At 40.8% G+C, this 18,777-nt stretch overlaps 1 long non-coding RNA gene across 4 annotated transcripts in view; it reads right to left on the bottom strand.

The window, feature by feature from the left end:
• Positions 1-297: 297 nt before the first annotated feature.
• LOC142416766 (uncharacterized) overlaps positions 298-18,777 on the bottom strand; it is a 289,637-nt gene continuing 271,157 nt past the window's right edge. For all 4 annotated transcript variants that reach the window (XR_012777831.1, XR_012777822.1, XR_012777824.1 and 1 more), the window contains 4 exons: positions 18,054-18,136; positions 15,662-15,776; positions 15,360-15,424; positions 298-409 (listed from right to left, as the gene is read on the bottom strand). This is a non-coding gene — a long non-coding RNA (uncharacterized LOC142416766). The remainder of the gene's footprint in view (positions 410-15,359; positions 15,425-15,661; positions 15,777-18,053; positions 18,137-18,777) is intronic.

Raw genomic sequence — 18,777 nt, 5'->3', positions numbered from 1 at the left:
TTTACAGAAAGAAGGGGGGAGGTGACAAATCGACTGTTTCTCAGAGAAGATCCAAAATGTATGGCAATGAAACAGGTGAATCTCAGAACAGGGGATGCCTAGAATAAAGTTACCAAAGCCTCAAAACTGTAGTTCACCTCTATCACTGGACACATGCAGGTCTGCACAGCAAAGCAATGTATCTCAGACACTGACATCAGGGTATCTATAAACATTTAATATTCTGGAGTAGCTTAATTAGCCTGGATTATTAACATCTGTAGTTATACTTGGGGAAGAAAGCTGTACGCTCATTACCTTTGTGCAGTTCTCTCAAGCACCTCCGCAACCAGTTACATGCCGCAGAGGCTCACGCGATGGCATCTGAACACAGACCACCTCCAGCAGGTTCCTCGGCTCTGCGCGATTGCTGGAAAACAGAATGGAAGGGGAAAAAAAAAAAAAAAAAATCAGATGTGAAAAGAAAACAAGAGGAGAGAATGTGAAAGCAACCCTCACACCTTCTTCCCACAACCCTCCATCTTTCATAGTTTTTCTTGATACATCAAGCAGTGTCACAACACATATAAAACTGTTTGCCACACCAGTGTTCTTGAGAAGGACCAGCTAAAGTGCCAGGGGAATGGAGAAGAGGAGAGTATAAAGGAAAGCCTACACAGGAAAGCCTTATAGCTTACACAAAGCACGTGCGCTGAGCAGCAACTGGACATCTGAAAATCAACTGGAAATCCCTATACCAAAAAGGTTTTAAATGCCTACAGAGTAAGAAAAATGAAGTAAAAATTTGAAAAAAAAAAAAAGATATCTCAGTTGCCATCATTCCTCTGCAGGGCATGCCCTTTATCTCAGGCTTACTTTCAGTGGTTTTAGTTGGAACGACCTCCACACAGGCATGCAAGACTTAGAAAAAAAATGTTTCTTCCCACTTCCTCTGGACTTGACTGGATTTGTATTTCTTGAGGAAAGCACCCCTGCTGTATGCCTCCGTCTTGAAAACGCCAGGGCACCCAGGTAGTAAATAGTTCTCTCTCAAAAGGGCTCCAAGGTTGCTCTCAAACTGCTCCAAGTTTTCCACTATCCTTTAGGCAATTCCGCCTGGTGCAGCAGACTGTCACAAGGCACCAGCGAGCCGATTTCTCTGCTGCCCCATGACACTCTTCACAGAGCATAACATACAGTTCACTGCTTATAAGCTATTGGTGAAGAGATATCATCTGTCACCACTTTTTTTAAAGCTGGGAAACAACTAGATCCTGAAGTGTCAGGATGGGTTACATACATTGATTTCTTACCATTTTTGCCAGTTTCACCTGCCGTTTCCAGAAGGACTAGTAGAGTCCACTGTGCTACAAAGCTATTTTTTCTGATCCACTGTAACTATTTGACCATCAGGGGAGATCTAAGTAGAAACAGGCCTACACACTTAAATGCAGTCATCTGGTTGGCATGATCACAATTCCACTTGTACTTTTTTTTTTTGGGGGGGGGGGGGGGGGGGGGGGCTGAAAAAAAAAATAAAATCAATTTCTCTCCATGCGAGAGCACCAGAGTTATTTTGCATTATTTCACCTGGAATGCTATTCCTAACCTTCCCAGGCTACAGAGGCTTCTGTGTTCTTAGAGTTTCAAATAGTTACTGGCTTTAGTTTTCAGTACCTCAGAAGTATTCTGCTTAAAACTTGAAGGTGGAAATGTAAGGCATCATTTTTCTCCTCTCCTTTTCAGGTCCTCAACACACCTGAAACTTGCCAAGGAGAGCACACCTGTCCATAGCAGCTAATAGCCCAACAGGTAAGACACCCCCCACAGGGGTGGTGTCCATAACTGCCAGATTTCTTTTGCACCCCCTTTTGCAGTCCCCCTTGCACCCGAGATAGCCAAGACACCCCCATGTTTTATCGCTTTCCTCTTTTTTTTTTTTTTCTCCCCGGTGTGCAGACATTTCCATCCAAAATGGCTCAGACAAGAACGTGGAGGTAAATATTCCTCATTTCAAGTGAAGGAGGCGACTTGCCCACAGCCAGGGCCCCGTTCATCACCGTCCCGATAACCCTGCTCAGTCACAGGCACGCTTTGCTACCATGCCCAAGCAGCACGGTGCGCTCCAACCAGACCCTGCGTGCGACTGCAGACAGACGGGTACGCTGAGGCCCAACACTGCTCTCCCAGGAATCTGCGTGAACTTTGCCAATTACTTCAACGGGAGCAAGAATAACGCCTTTGTGAATAAACGGGGGAAGGAAATCAATTCTGTTCTAACCGAACCCATAGGCCCTTTTGTACTTTAGATGGCCCTCTTTGCAGGAATGGCAACAAAGCTGCCAAGAGCTTGAAACCCCAGTGAACAAGTCCCTCTGGGCTCACTAAGAAAAGCTCACATATTCACTGCCACTCACTTGTTAGGCTCAGGATAAAAAAAGCATACCAGAACACTGCCAATAGTTATCTATTTATATTTGGAAATTCAATAGTTTTATATGAACACAAGATCATTCAGGGGGAAGTTTGCCAGTCCAAAATGAAGATGCTTGTTCTATTAAGCATAGAGAAATATTTAATTTCTCTTACCACTTATTCATATTCCTCTTTTTGATTTACTTTAATTAAGCTCTCTTTAGGCTCGCAAGTCTGAAGGGAAGGGGTTTCTCCCTCCCCTTCTTTGTAGTAGGAATAGAAATTGCTCTCCAGGCAGGTTTTTCCAAATGCTCACAGCTTTGCTCTTTACTTAAATAAAAGGCCTTGAAAGACAGCAGTGTAGGATGGTTCACTACAGATTGGAGATTTTTCTAACATCATTCCTACAGTGCTCCAATTTGGAGGGTTTTTCAGTCAAAACCTCGGCTGCTATTTTCATCCAGCCAGAGATGTCAAGATAAGGGGAGTACACTTTGGAACTTGATACTAGAGTCATGCACATCATCAAGGATGTAAGGGGGGTCATCTCATCCTCGCTTTGTTGTTAACAGAGACTGTCACAGCACCCGCTGAATTTCTCTTTAGACGTATTTTTAAATTCCAGGGCGAGATCTTGTTTCACTCTTTAGCTTAATGTCACACTCTCCGTTTCTAAATTTATTTTTAAGCTTAATTTGTTCAAAGGGCACTTTCAGTGATATGGAATGGAAGCTAAATAGGTGTTGCTCTGTAAAGTGATATATTCCCTAAAACTGTTTCCAGCAGTTATTATAAAGCCTCAGCAAGCAAACTCTCAGGAGGCATAACTAGGTACTGCATCAACAAAGACACATAAAAACAAGAGGCAGCTGGGCTATTATTAAGAAATGAAGCAGAAGCCCTTGAAAGTATAGGGTGTGAGTTAGAGGAAAAAAGAAATTTGCTTAAATAAAAACACCAGCATCTGCATCTAAAGTGGAAAGTGAGCACAGACTTTAAAAAAGAAAAACCCCATTTCTCTTTGTATAAGCCTTCTCTCTCTGAGCTGCATCCAGAGCACAGAGCAAAGTCCATGCCTGAAGGGCTCTTCAAAGCAGAAACTTTCAGACATAGTTCCACCTGACATAGTTCATGAAACCAGCAAGAGTTTTGGGGTCTGGGCACCTTTGAAAGAGGCGGTGTGAGTTCTAAAGCTGTGTTGATATCCACATGGGGGCACAGTTGTACTTGCGTGAAGTCCCATTGAACTGAATGGTTCAACAGCCCTTCCTCAAATCCTGTAAACAACAGCAGGGCCTTTACTTAGTTTCCTTAGTGCAGAATTTGGCACTCATCTTTGTCTTATTTCATAATTTCTAACCAAGATCTTATTCCCACCATTAACAAGCTTTGTTTTCCTCCAAGCTGGTCCTATATCCACAGTATCATGGAATACAGCAGGAAACCATGAACTGAGAGGCTAGCTGCTTCAATTGGTGTTTTCAGCCTATTGAAAGAAAATTAGAAGCGAAGCTTAGAAGTCTCCAATGAAGATCACTTTTGTGGAGGCGTACAGTAAAGAATCCAACATCAGCAGATCTATAGCCATTTAAATATTACACTTTTAAAAGTTTGTTTTAATAGTCATGCAAACGTAACATTCATTTGACTTGAACTGTACAAATGCGTTCGAAGTTCATGTAATCATTTTGTGCTCAGAACACTAAATTCATGTCTAGGCACTTCAGTACTAAAAAAAGCAAGCAAGCAAATTGGAAAGAATTACAACCATGCAGATCCAGTACCTAATTCTATAAATAATTTCTCTGTCCTAATGTATTCCACATCCAAGTCAAGCAAAGACATAAAAATTCAGCCACAAAGCAACAAAAGATGGAGAGAAATACCCCAGTATTTTACAGAAAGCATGAGATAACAAGAACATAATTTGTACTTACATTACAGTTCTTTTGGACTGACTTTGTTGCAATACAATCAAATGCAGGGCTTGACCCTCAGACTCCTAGTTATGGTAAGACCGTGCCCATTTAGGTTCCTTCAAACCCTTTGGCAGAACTACTTCCTGAAATTCAACAGCCAAACATCCTACATCTCTCCTTAGCACACGGTGTAGGCACCATCAGATGAAGCACCTGCTCTTTGCTTCTCATTCTCATTCAGAGATAAGAACAGAGGTTGCCTTGCACTTAGCAAAGGCTCCCATGGTCAGACACAATCCGCACAACACACTCATCTAGCACTTGACCCAGGGTCACAACAGAGCAAGTACCCTCTTCTGACTGATTTCACCTGTCATATGGAAAAGGATCAATTCAGCCTCTTACAGCAAGCTAATGCCTTAAACATAACACCAGGTAGACATGTTTCAAAGAGCATTCAACTACCTTTTACCCCAGTCCACAACTCAGTTTTTTGCATTTCATCCTTCACTGCCTGTGATTTTTTTTGTCCCTTTTGTGTACTTAATGGCTTTACCTGTCTCAGGTTAACAAAAAAATTTACACTCACACCCAAAGCCCAGAAGACTATATATATGGCTTTGCAAATCCCAGGTTAGGAGAAATACCAGGTTTGCATCTCTTATTCTGACTACTTTATACAAGGAAAAATAAGAGAACAAGGCCCATCTTTTTTCACCAGACCATAAGACCTACATTAAACTGCCTAGAATTAGCCTCTTTTCCTTCTCGAGAGCTCAGGTCTTTAATTCATAGTCCTACTTACCTACATTGTTGTTTCTTTCCTGACTTCCCCTTTCTTTCCTACAGTCATAGCTGTAGTCTTTTAAAACTGCTGCTTTTAGTGTGCAGCAAGAGATGGAAGAGTAATTAGGGGCTCCATTAAGCCTTTACATTCTTCAGGTATATGGAATATATACCCATGCCTCACCATAGCCCAGACCATAGGCAGCTACTGACCAAAGTATTTTCTCAGTGTTAAACTGCAGAATAGAGGTACTGTTCCAGTCTACAGATTATACATCTTTGTCTGTTAACCTGACCTGAAAGTCACAGATTCAGTTGTTTTTCTTACTTTACAGTTTAGGAAAGGGGTGAGTTTTCAATAGGGCACATGCAGTGAAAATTGTGAGCCAATAAGTATTCAGTGGGGGGAAAAAAAAAAAAGAAAAAAAGAGGAGGGAGCTAGGAGGGACAGAAGGATAGATATTTTAAAAATCATACACCCAGGGGAAGGACATACCTACCGATAGAAGAAAGACCAAACCATCCAATTTCTATTTGTCTACAATAATCTTAATTTCATGCAGACTAATTTAAAATGCTTATTTCCAGACAAGACAAAAGCTATCAGAAGGGGTGTTACCAAAACAGATACACATTAAAAACATTTGAAAATAATTTTTTAACAGGCTTATAAGGGCCCCATCTAGTTTCCTCTGAAATCATTAGGATCCTTGCCACAGATTTTTTTAGATGAGACTTTAGAAAAGAGCTTCCCTTGAGAAAAAAAAAAATATATATATGTGTTTTTCCACCAATTTATGACTCCTACAATTACACAAGTGGAAACAAAATTTTGTTGCCAGCACTTGTCCTGCCATAACTCAGATATTACACAGCAATAATAGCAAGAGACTACCAAACGCTGAGTAAACTGGTTTTCACATTTTAAGGGCAGCATTTACTATACATGCACACATTACATTTGAGGAAGAAAAGCACTGTTTTATCATCAGTCTTTCTAAATTCAACTGGAGACTTGACTCACCCTATGTCCCAAAACAGCCACCAAGTCTTGACTCCACACTTACACAGCACCCACACCATCACCGATGCCAACAGCAGTCCTGCCAACACCTCAGCCTTTGCTTGCTTTGAGGAAAGACGGTGTGGAGGGTGTCACAAAATCAGCAGTTATTCACTGCAGCTGAGCACCTGCAATTGCTCAATTGCACTCAGTGGTGGACCCTGACATGAGCTGGGAGAGGAGCTGCTTGGTTGGCTTCTGACCCCGCGAAGGCAGCAAGAGCTGGGGGTGAGCCTGGTGAAAGCATGGTTGGCCTTTATCCCCCGTCCCGCCTCTGAAATACTCTGCTGCAAGCCCCTGTCCATACGTTCCTGGCTGCTCCCGTTCTTCGTCCATCCACTGCAAGCCCTGCTCAGCCAGCTCTGCCTGCCTTCCTGCCTGGTCTTGCCTTCAGCAGTGGCGTCCTGCCATAGGAAAGGCACTGGCCTGGGTCTGCATGGAGCAGCGTGGGTTAAATAGGTTATTAATATCATTGCCTTCAGGCAATTTATTTACATTTCAATGTAAGAACCAGATAACTCAGCTGATGTGGAAGTGCCCCCACAAATACTTACTTATTTCAAACTGAAACTTTGTCAGTTTTTTGAATTATCACATATGCTTTTGAGTTCTGTGAATTTTTTAGATTAATAACGACATTGGTATAGGTATATATATTCCCTATTCCAGCCAAAAACATGCTAGCAGTAGTAACATAAAATTAAAAAAAAAAAAGCACAACAAAACACAAATAGGGAGCCACTGAAATCAGTTATGTATAAAATGTTGGCAATGGGAAAAAATGAAAAATAGAATTCTTCTCCTTCTTACATTTAACTATTACCTTTATCAAGAGCATTTCAGGCAGATGTGTGACATTAAGACTGATGTGATCTTAAAATTTACTAAAATTTTAGAAAATTGATCACATACTGTTATAATGCATCATGGTGATGGATGAATTTATTACAAAGAGAGAAAACAAAACCACAAAATGCACGAAATTTCCCAGAAAACTCATATCAACTTCTCCTCCCTTTGTCTTATTCTTTTCTCCCACAACTACAACTCTACATTCAGAATGAGTGTAACTATAATAGAATTATATAAAACCATGCCATTGCACTGTATAATCTTTTTAAAAATTATTTTTTCCCATAAACAGATTGTAAGATAAATTTCATACATAATTTTCTTAATCTAAGTGATGTCTTGGTCTGCAAAGAAATCAATTAAGTAGAATACAACAGATACATATTCTTCAGTACTCAATTTTCTTTTTCATAAGAAAAACATTCTTATTATGCACTGAGGACTGTAACTTACACCTAAACATGGTAAACTTTCATATTCTGTTGTATGTATGTATATCAAGACACCTAGAAGGGAGCCTGTAATTGCCTGCATATGCCTCAACCAAATATAATTTTTCTTGTTGAAAACATAAGAGAAAAAATCTAACTTTTAAATTGAAAATCTTTGAAGCCCAAAAACGGACAGGCATGCACTCTTTTGGAAGCATTTAGGTAGACTGTACACTCAGGTCAGCGTCTCTTTCCCTTTTTTTTTTGCTTTATGGGCTTGTCTACACACGGAGGCATAATGGGGAGGTATATCATTCACAGTGAGCTGCAGCTCAGTAACTGCTGCATATTTAATGTTAGGCTGCAGCCATGGCCTCACAGCCAGCTGGCTCACATCTACAGTGCAAATAATTGCTTCCATATTTGTGGGGATTTTCTTGATATTAAGCATTACATGACCATCCTCCATGTTCCTTGTCCCCCACCAGCCCATTAGCACTGTGGAATTTGACCTGCTGTATACTGCAAACCACAGCAACAAACAAACAAAACACGTATTTTCCAGTTCCCCTGATTCTTCCCTTGCCATTTCATAACCCATCTCCTCCTCCTGCACTGGCAGTACCCCTACCCAGGCCAGCCACCCAAGTGGAACTGGTGCTGTGTGCCACATTTGTAGGTATCAACACAAGGGCACCTGGAGGTATATTTGGTACTTTGCCAGGGCCCAGGGCAGCTGCAGAACGCCAGCCTGCCGAAGCCAAGCCAGAGCCTGGTCACAGAGCAGTGACCGACCCATCTGCAGCCACAACAAGGGGACAAGGCACAAACATGGCTGGAGGAAGGTTCCTTGGGATAACTTCTCCCAAAGCCACTGCCCAAAGGTCAGGGCTGGCTGCAGATGGTCAACTAAGCCACTCTGCTTGGCAACATTCGGCAAAACACAAAGACTCATCTCTCAGCCAGAGTAGTAGAAGTTAGGAAAGATCAGGAGATGTCAGCATGGGACATCTGTAACAAGAGCATCATTATTGTCCGTGGTAGTAGACAGGTGAGAAAATCTGGCCTTTCTTAATTAAACAAAAGAGGATTGAATTCATCCTGTCAATGTGGGCCTTTCCAGATCAACCAGTAGATTAGAAAATGTGTAAGCTCAGAGGATGGAGGACAACTGTACAAAGAACATGATTATAGATATCATTAGTCGCCTTGGCGTAATTTGGGAATCTTTTTGTGCAGACTCATCAGTAGTCTCCTAGAGCTTGACATGCCTTATCATCTATGCTGACAAGACCTTCTTCATGGAAACACATCTCTCTTATCAATGGATCTGCCCCCATCATATTTGTAGGCTAATGATTAATAACAACTAGGATGGCATTTTGGCATAAAAGCAGTCACATGCTTTTGAATGAGCAAGGGATCACTTGTGCTCTCGGTCTGCTGCTCTTCCTGAAATTCTGGGAAGAACCTGTCCTAAATGTGCAAGATAATCTTTTCCATGAGGTTTGTTTTGAGAGCATGGCAAAGCTATGGATATTATGCTCATTATTCTGGGGGAAGTTACCTATCAGATGCTCTCCTGACTGATAATGACTTTTACTGGCCAACTGGATATTCAACAGAATGGCTTAACTGACAGCAAAGCAATTACGTGGGGCTGAAGGAAGTGAAGCTGATGCTCTTTCACAACTAGGTTAGTGCTTGCTAAGCAATGTCTCCACCTGGTATTTTAAGTGCACGTTATATATTACATAACACATGTGGAAGCATGAGAAAGCAGCTCTCTGGTGGCTGGAAGGCACGGCTTCAGTCAGGTTTACGTAGAGAGAAGCAGCCAGCAGTCAGCCTTCTCCAAAATGATAGTTACTAGGGACATGTCTAGCTCTTACTAGGTTCTTGTTTTACTTGCTAGGTAAACACTTGTCTTTTAAATTAAAGAATCCAGTTTCTGGTGGTATGTGTTTTTTCTTGTACCTTGTATAATTTTTCATGCATATTTCATGGGCAGTCTATGCAACACAACATGAATATTTCAAGTCTTTTTTTTTCAGAATGTCAAGGAAAGGTCTCTCCTACTGTTTTGGGTAAGAATATTTTCTTATTACTCTTTTTTTAAGCTTTGTCCACTGAACAAGGAGGAAAATTAAGTATGAGTTGACATATAGGACAGGATTAGCAACTATACTGCACAGAAGTTCTGCTATGAAAATACTATGATCTAAAAATGAAAATGAAATGATACTTTGTTTTTTCAAAAGTGTAAAGTGCCTGACTAATTTTACTATTGAAATGAAAAATATACAAAAGTACATATGCATAACCCAAAAATGAAATAAAAACTGTGTGAGAGTGCAGTGTGACAGTTTATTCACTCAAACAAATCTGTGTAAAATAGGAAAGGTTTAGTCTACAGCCACACAATGTCACAGTCTCCTGTACCTCCTCAGCCTGTGGCAAAAAGCACAGCTGGGTTGGACTGAAACAAGATTCTTGGGCCACTGATCTCGATGTCTTCACAATATTACTAACAGTGGCTCAGGACTGTTGGGGCTTAGGAAATGGTAGCCTCCCCAAGAAGAGCTCCTTAGGCTGTCCAGGGCCAGAGATGGAATTACGTACAGCTGTTATCCCCTGCCAAAGAGGCATGAGGAAGAGGAGGAAGAGGTGTGACAGAGCACTTCTTTCTAAAAAGCTGTCTGCCCACTCTACCCAGCCACTGTCTTGGCACATCCCAGGTTCAAGTAGGCAGCCACGTACGTGCCAGCTCTATAGCCAGTGAGACTCTCATATGCACACACAGTACTGTCCCACCTCCACATAAGGGACATGGTCTGTTATGTTCCCACACCTTTCCCTCCTTCCCATGGAGACAGGTGGACAGAAACTTTGCTGCTAGTTTCTCAGCCCTTTAATTTCTCAACTCAAAGAAATCCCATTAACTCCTGGTCTTCCTTCTCTCTGACTTCTGGGAACTGGTCAAATATTCCTCATTTCTTCTTCTCTTCCCTCAAATCTTGCCCACTCAGATGCAGATCTCATGGAAGACAGCTCAATAATAAGCAAGAGTGGTCCATTGCTTCATTTTCAGAGAGGGAAAGCCATCATCTTGTCACTGTGTTGGGAGATTATGGAGGCGTCTTCAGCACAGGCATTTAAACCCAAGCTAGCCCACTGTTCTTGTCCTACACCCTCGCGCCGTGCAACACAGGTGCCTGAAGGTAGGCGAGATGAGGCCCATCTGCTCTGCCTCATTTCCAGCATGCCTGAGGATCCGCTGCCCTTGACTCTCTGTATGCACCCAGCAAGTCTGAGAAAACAGTGACTGGCTCTTACACAGATAACGGGTGTGTTGATACATGGCTGTTCAGCGCTGGGTTGTGGGAGAAGCAGCGCCAATTATCAGGCCAATCGGCAGTCATATCTGCACTTCTGCAAGCATCTCTTTTAGCAGAAGAAATAAGAACCGGGAACAGATAAAGTTTCTTTAGGAAGACTAGAGTGAACTCAGCACTGTATATACTATGTCATTCACGAGAATGGTGACATTTGGCATAAGCAGAAAGGCAAAACTCCCTGTTGCGGGATGGGTGACAAGGCGTCTATGCTTGGTGCAGTTTGGCTTTAATAAATTGCTTTCCTTGTCTTTCCATTTTATACCCCCTGCAGACATGCACAAAGTTCACTGTGAAATAAATGGAGTTTTGAAATGATTGCTGACAATGTCTTCATGCTGATACGTATTTTCATGGAATTATTCCATTATTCCACAAAGTATTTTTTTCTTCCTTAGAGTTCATTGCCTAAGAGCAATACTAAGTTTTGTTTAAGGGCAAAAATGAAATACCTTTGTACAGCTGTAATGATCTAATCTACACGTGATTAAATGTTCCAGGAAATACCTTGCTTGTTGCCTCACGGATACTTTGAAAAGCACTTCATAACGTGCTATAATATTTGAAGTCCCAAAAAAAGGTTTTTAGAAACCTGTTTCTTTTCAACCCTCTCAAGCTCCTATTGTCTGCTCAGGTTTTTGTTGCGAGAGACCCTCCTTCTTCATTGCTCCTCCCTCTCGGTGCCATAATCCAGGCCATCTGCAGCCAACTTGCTGCTCTTCTATGAACTCTAGCCCAGCCTTGGTGTCACAGGACCAAACACGGCCCGGCTCTTACTGCTGGAAACACACACACCACGGTAGAGGTACAGGGGAGGGCTGCTTCTTCACATCCTTGCAAGCTGCATTCTCAGAGTCTTGCTTTTCATCTGAAGCTAATGGACAACCTGAGTGCGACGGCCAGCATAGGGGCCACATACACCTATAGGCACCTGCCCACACTCACACACGTGTAGCAAATGTTTCTGCTGTAGAGTTTCCTGAATCCTTATCTCACCAGAAATAGGACAGGCTAAGGAAATTCAAGGATCCCAACAAGCTGGTTTTACTGTCCCTGCATCTGAGTCTAGCTGAAAATAGACTGATCCTGGTTCAGCTTAAACAGAGAGAAGACAGATAAGTAAGAAGGAGAAGGAGACCGACTGTCACAGTGGGAGACAAACCAGTGTCCAGTAACAGTGTAGGGATGCCAAAATACTAGATAGGATAGACCAACTTTGTTCATTATTAACTCTATGCTAACTAATTTACTACACTTTGAAACAGAAGTACGGAACAAACAATACCTTGCCAGATATATGTACCACAAATTGTATCTTGGCAATGCAGCTCACCTTACTATGCTCATTTCAGAAATTTCACTCGGAACCAGATTCCTTTCCATCCTCCTTTAGATAATCCCTCTGTGTTTCACTGAAGAAATTAAAGCATACCGACAAACCTACGCAAGGAAGAAAGTCCTGATGGTGTCCTATTAACTTTACAGAAACAGACTGGTTATCTGTGAAAATGAGTAAAATTTTCCCTTCTGAACAGAAAGAACCTTCCCATTTATTTGTTCAATAATAACTGCATGTTACGATTCCTCACAAAAATGTATGCAAAATGTTAATCTACTTCTCAAAAGCATTCTTTGCATGTTCCTCTCCCTCACCTTCCACTGCTTATGGTAGCCAGTAGCCCTGACATCTCTGCACACAAGCTTTTTACCAAATCCCAACACCTCAGCAGATTAAACCAAGAACATGAATTCTTTCTTTGTGTTTAAATGTTAAAAATAAAGCCTCAGATTTTCAGCTGACATAAATCAGCCTGATTACACTGAAGTCCAAAGAAAGCAAGGAATAACCTAGCGTACCAAATGCAGCTCACAGAAGCATATGAAAGTTACCTGTGCACTTGCTTCAGTGGGATATGCCCCTGTAGACATGTATCAATGCTGAGACAGTGGGAAAAACCACACTTGCTTCAGCAGGCTTTCCATCAGCAATGCAGTAATTTACCTGCTCTTGATTCTAACTTATACTTGCTAAATTTTAATTAAGCTAAAAGCATACTAAAGGAATACTGTAACAAAACTAACTATAAACAGGTCCAGAAAGACCCTGTTCACCCACTTATGTTATTTGCAAAGACGAGACCCTAAGCCTGCCTCAGATAATGCTCCCACAACTTTTATTCCGAGTGACAGCAGACTTCCGTACTCAGGATGAATGCACAGGTCACACCTCCGCGCTGGTGCTTCAGGCTGTCTGCAGACCCAGCGAAGTATCAATAAAATCAGTGGGAATGCTTATGCTTTTTGTTAAGGATGTGACAGGCATAAACATTTTATGCTTTGATGAGATTATGAAATCTTGAAACCCCAGATCTTACGCTATGTGGGGGCCTGCACTACTTGGGCCTTAAAGCCTTTGTGTTCAGAGTGCCTCATGCCAAAACCCTCAGCTGGGGGCTGAGCAGACTCCCAGGAGTTACCCAGCCCCCTCCTCAGCCCTCAGAGAGGGTCGCAGTAGGTGACTAACCTGTCCCGAGACACATTCCGCAACGGAGTATCCTTAAGCCAACTGTTGCAGTGTTTCACCTTTCTTCCTGATAGAAAGATTATCTGATGTTTAACTTTAAGGTTCCTTACTGAAAGTGAAGCCCATTACTTCTCGTCATATCTGTCATGAAGATAGGGAACAGATCATTCTTTTCCTCTGTGCGTTAGACATTAACATACTTAAAGATTAATCTCATGTTTCTCATCAGAATACTCTTCTTTAAACTAAATAGTTTCACCCTGCAAACTAAGTAATCTGGACTTCTTCATTTTCCTTGTTCTGTTCCAGACTCTCTTCAACTGGACTTGAGGAGCAGTGCCCAAGACTGAACACAGTAATCCAGTTGTGGTTCTTCCTGTTTTGTAAGATGCATACATCTTACAAACCAAGCCTGCTGATACAACCTGGTATATCTTTCCCTCATTTGCAACAGCATAATGATACTTCTGGTTTTATCCTCAACAATTTGTAGGTCCCTTTCTGTGGACAGGCTATCTGGCTGTTCCCCTGCCTACCTTTGCATGGCCAATTATTCCTACCTAAACTTTGCACCTTGCCATTGTCCCTGCTGAAGTTCATCCTATTTTTTTTTTTCCCAGGCCATTTCTCCAATTTATCAAAATCATTTTGAGCTTCAAGCCTGTCTTCCACCACTCTGGCAGTCCCTCCCTACCTGGAGCTGGACAGGGAACTGCAGAAATATTCTTGAAACAGCCTTCTATCTTGATAGTGAACTATGAACTATCATACTATGGCTTCCCAAGTAGTTTGTTTTCACCTTTTAATTTTTTCTCCTAGACCACACTTCCCTAGTTTGTTATGAGGACATCACATGAAATACTACCAAAACCTTCTTTAAAGTCAGGATACATAGCATCTACTATTACTCTTTCTGTTACAGAAAGTAGGTAAATTTCTTCAGAATCAAAAACTCTGTTTACTGTTCTTTGTTTTGCTGCTGTCTTCTAGGTGCCTGCAAATATTCATTTTAATCATTAACTGCTAGGTAAAATAGTTTTCCCAATGTTTTTATTCTCTTCTATGGCAATTAAGCTTAGGAAGAGACTTTACCTACTGTTGTGGGTACAGTCAAAGATGAGACTCAACAGTGGGATCTTCCAAATTCTTCTTTTATTAAAAACATCAATACAAGCTCCTTAAGGTAGCAATTTCTAAAGATGTTAAGGTTAGCTCTTGTCACACATGGTTAAAAAAGTTGAAACTGTATCAACAAAGCAGAAGGGAGCGCAATGAGAGCCAAACTTATCCATGTTATGTAAAGACATCTTACAGAGGAGAAGAGGTTGTGTAGCACTTCTTCCTAACATTCAGAACTACAGTACTAAGGGACAGAAACTATCCTTGGACTTGTGGGTGGTTGTCTTCCACTCCTACTTCTGCTTTTCTGTGTGCCTTCTGGGAAGTCATTTAACTTCTTTCTGCTGCAGATCTTCTGCCTGTAGGATGGACATAATGATGCTTACTATCCTTTTTTAATGTGCTTTACCAGCACCAAAGATGATAAGTGTTCTTTAAGTCCTAAGGTGTTATTTATAAATTATTTTCCCTGGGAAGGTGAAAGTGAAGTTTTAGAAAATGGAGTGGTAAAAAAAAAAAAAAAAAAGTAGCATCCTATATAATGAAGATAATGTGCATGAAAACCTAAGGAGTTTCAGAGTTCATTGTTCTGCTGATAGAGGAAGACAAAGATGTAAGGTATGCCTTTAACTCCTCTTTCATTTCACTGGCTGTCCCATACATCCTTTAATTGCTGAGAATAAGTAAGGACATAAGGAGAAGTGAATTACTGGTTGAAAAAAACCCCAAAACAAACGTGCCATCAAGTTCTGCTGTACCATACTCCCTTCCTCCACAAACATTAATTTGAAACCAAGATTTATGCAGTTCAGTGTCATTTTTCTTAAGACTATTTTTTTTCTATAAACTTGAGTTAAGTGTAGATTTTGCCTAGACCTTGATGACAGAAGATACGCTGTCATCTCAGGAAACAGAAAGCAGTCCTCACAGCTACAGTGATCCTATGGAAGAGAGCAGAACAGTTTAAGCAATTTAACCCTTAACAATTAAACTTTTCCCAAGAAACCATGTGAATAATAAATTAAAAAAAAAAAAAAGAGTCTCTACAATAGTAAGTCAGTTACATATATTTTATGACTCTTTGTGAAAGAACATACAAAAAAAGAAGAGGAAAGAGAAGAAACAAGAAAAAGGCTACTGATGAGCCTTGAACAGACCAGTCTTTCAATATGACTTACCCAAAATATTTGATTATATTTCATTTACATCTGTTGGATCCTCTTGACTTGAACACCATCAGACCATGCTGTCCCACCACATCCATTCATATTCCTCAAAAATACGAAGTAGCTGCTGAAATAGGAAAGTAAAGCTTGAAATTTGAAGTGGAAGCTTTCCTAGTGAACTTCAGAAGTGCCCAACACATGCTGGGAGGTGATCTTCCTCTAAAGAATTTGTCAAAGCTATATAATTAAGTGGTAACATTTGTAAATCCCATTTGCTAGAGTGTCACCAAGTTCAAATCAGTAATGGAGGTGTTCTTTAAGCACCTAACAGGTGATGTAGACAGACCCATTTCCACATGCTTGCATTTCTAATGTACTTTAGAGAGGAGAGTCTTCTGCTAGCATATGGCCTGTATAACGCATTTGGTATTCTGGATTGTTAACCTATGGGATGGGAAGCAACTCTATACGGGAGAGCTGGTTTCCATCTGCAAATGCAAAAAGCTAGCATTGTGTTTGTGTATCCTCAGCAGAGTCTTAGTATCTATTCTTTCTTTCTTAATTTTCTTTATTGGCTTATACTGTGAATTACACATTTCAGTATTACTATTAGTTTTGCCATAATAGTCAGCAAGTGGAAGTCCATTTCTAAGGTTTTGTTCTTTCACACTTTCCTCTTCTTTTATTCTGTTGAACTCTCCATTATTCCCCTCCAGTATGACCACCTGATTATATCTCCCTTTAAACATGCTCACTTCTGCTCTCCCTTTCACTCACCAAGCACACACAGTCATTATCAATTGTTTTCATCAACTTATCCAACAATTTTGAAGAGAGGCCACTATGATGGGTGGTTACACCCTTCTCCATTTCTTATTTAGCTCAAGAATTTGTCTCAAGATTAGTCTCCTGATTCTGTTTTTTGCTGACAATGCAGTATATTGGCAGTAAACTTTGGGTCCGAGACCATTCTCTTGATATTTCTCACTATTACGTTGTAGAGTCTGGACTATATCAGCCAAACTACCTTTGAAATCCATTGCCAGCTGAGTAGGTTCCAGCTGAAATGTTGTTTCTCACTGCAGTCTGGACGCTAAAAGTTTCAAACATGTCTTTCCTGCCTCCCACTGAGTCACAAATGTTACTTTAAGATGAATCTTTCATTTGAATATGGATAGTTTTCATAATGGTCCATCCTCTTCTAATGGGGCAGGATCCTCAAACATTGGCACTATACAACAGAGCTTCAGGAAAAATATTGTCTCACTAATGGGGTATTCTCCCAAATGAGACCGTATACCTCAACAAGAGAAATTAAAGAACATATTCCATATAGTTTTAGTTGTGTTTTAATGCTTTTCAGAATCCGGACAACAGGAGTAAGCCTTCACTACATGATCAGACAGCTCTATCTGTATGTACAGCAATTGCTCAGCAGATCATTTGTGTCTCTGGATTACAGTGCGATAAACTTGGAAACAAAATATATCCCCTCATCCACACCACATCAGAGCAGAGCTTTCAGTTACACTTGCAATGCCACAATGCTGAGAGTTTTGGTAGTGAAGAACTACCGCTACATAAGTGTGAGATATCATCTAGGCTTCACCAGTATCATCCCTCATAGCTTTACATATTTTCATCAGGAAAAAATACTGGAAAACATTTCAATTTACAGTATTATGTATCCAGATCTATAGCTGAGCATATGTTATGATAATTTAAAGTGTCAGGATAATAAAATCATGTTGGGCAGATTATTTCTGCCAGGTGTTTGGTATAAGTGTTTGATATTTCTCAAGGCATAATCTCCACATTTCAAGTTGGTGGGTAGCTTCACTCAGATTTCCACAACAAGGCCAATCATAGCTTAAGAAGTAAACATAAATCAACCACACTAACAATCTTCTCACAATCAAGTAATCAAACAAGTCAGCTCCTCATCTATTATGAAGAAAGATTACAGAGCTCTTGCAAAAACTCTAAGCTTCCTGTTCCAAGACTGATTTCCAGTTCAACACTATTCCCCTCTTCGAGAAATCTCTTCGGCCAGAAGAAAACAAATTAAGCCAAAAATCTGTCCCAAGTCTAGCCAACTCTATCATGGTATTTCCTACTGTAAACAAACTTTTGGAATCACAGATCAAAACTTGATATCTATATTGTTCTTTCTCTCCCCAAATTAACCTTGTTCTTATCCTTCAAACTCACTCTATACAATTATCTTTGAGGGATAAATTATAGTTTGCATTATATATACACATATCATCATTGCAATGATGGATAGTATAAATAAACTGTAAGCACACATTCCATCTAGGCTTATACTGATGTGCATTTGCTTGTAGCATTTTGTCAGAGACACTGCTGACACACACTGCCTACTAATTAAAATACCACTCACCTACACGTAGGGATGACGCCTGGCGTGCCCAAGGGAAATGAAGAATCTTTGTCACACTTGCTCCTTCTTTTGGACTCGCATCCCTGTTTTGAAAGTCAACCTGGTATGAGACCTGGGCTTAGATGAGTCCATCTTTTAACAAGAATCTCTCACACAAAGAATTGCCCTAAATTTTAGTCATTCTTTATTACTCTATATTTATATTTTCCAGAAAGACTGTTTCAGTTATTTTCCCCTTCTTGATAAAACATCCTACTTCCTTTTGAGATAGGCATAGAAAACCCCAACAATCTCCTGTTTTCCTGTGCTGTGCTCTTTCTCTTCCTCACCAGCTGGAAGAAGAATCATTAGTAACATCAATGATGATGATTTTATAGGTAACCAAAGACTGTATTTGTGCTTTCTCCATTAGGCCAGAAGCCATTCAGCACCTCAAGTTTTCCAGTCCAGCAAAACCTGTACCAGAACTCTCCAGCTCAGCCTCTCCAGCCATAGATTGAATTAATGTTCAGAGGTATATTTAGGTGCTCTTCCAGATACAGGTTTTCACAAGCCTCCTCTTTGCCATTTTCCTTTTAGAAAGAACCAAGCCAGGGGGCATTGGTTCTTTAAATTATTGCTTCTTTAGGGGGAGGGTTTCCATCTCTTCCGGCATCACAGGCTGTGACAATCTAGAAGATCCACTATTAAGAGCCCTTTCCTAACCCTTGCCTATATTATTTTC

This window comes from Mycteria americana, chromosome 1 (assembly GCF_035582795.1).
Source record: "Mycteria americana isolate JAX WOST 10 ecotype Jacksonville Zoo and Gardens chromosome 1, USCA_MyAme_1.0, whole genome shotgun sequence".
In the NCBI taxonomy this organism is placed as follows: domain Eukaryota; kingdom Metazoa; phylum Chordata; class Aves; order Ciconiiformes; family Ciconiidae; genus Mycteria; species Mycteria americana.
The sequence above is the reverse complement of the archived record's forward strand: the minus strand, read 5'-3'. Positions and strand labels throughout refer to the sequence as shown.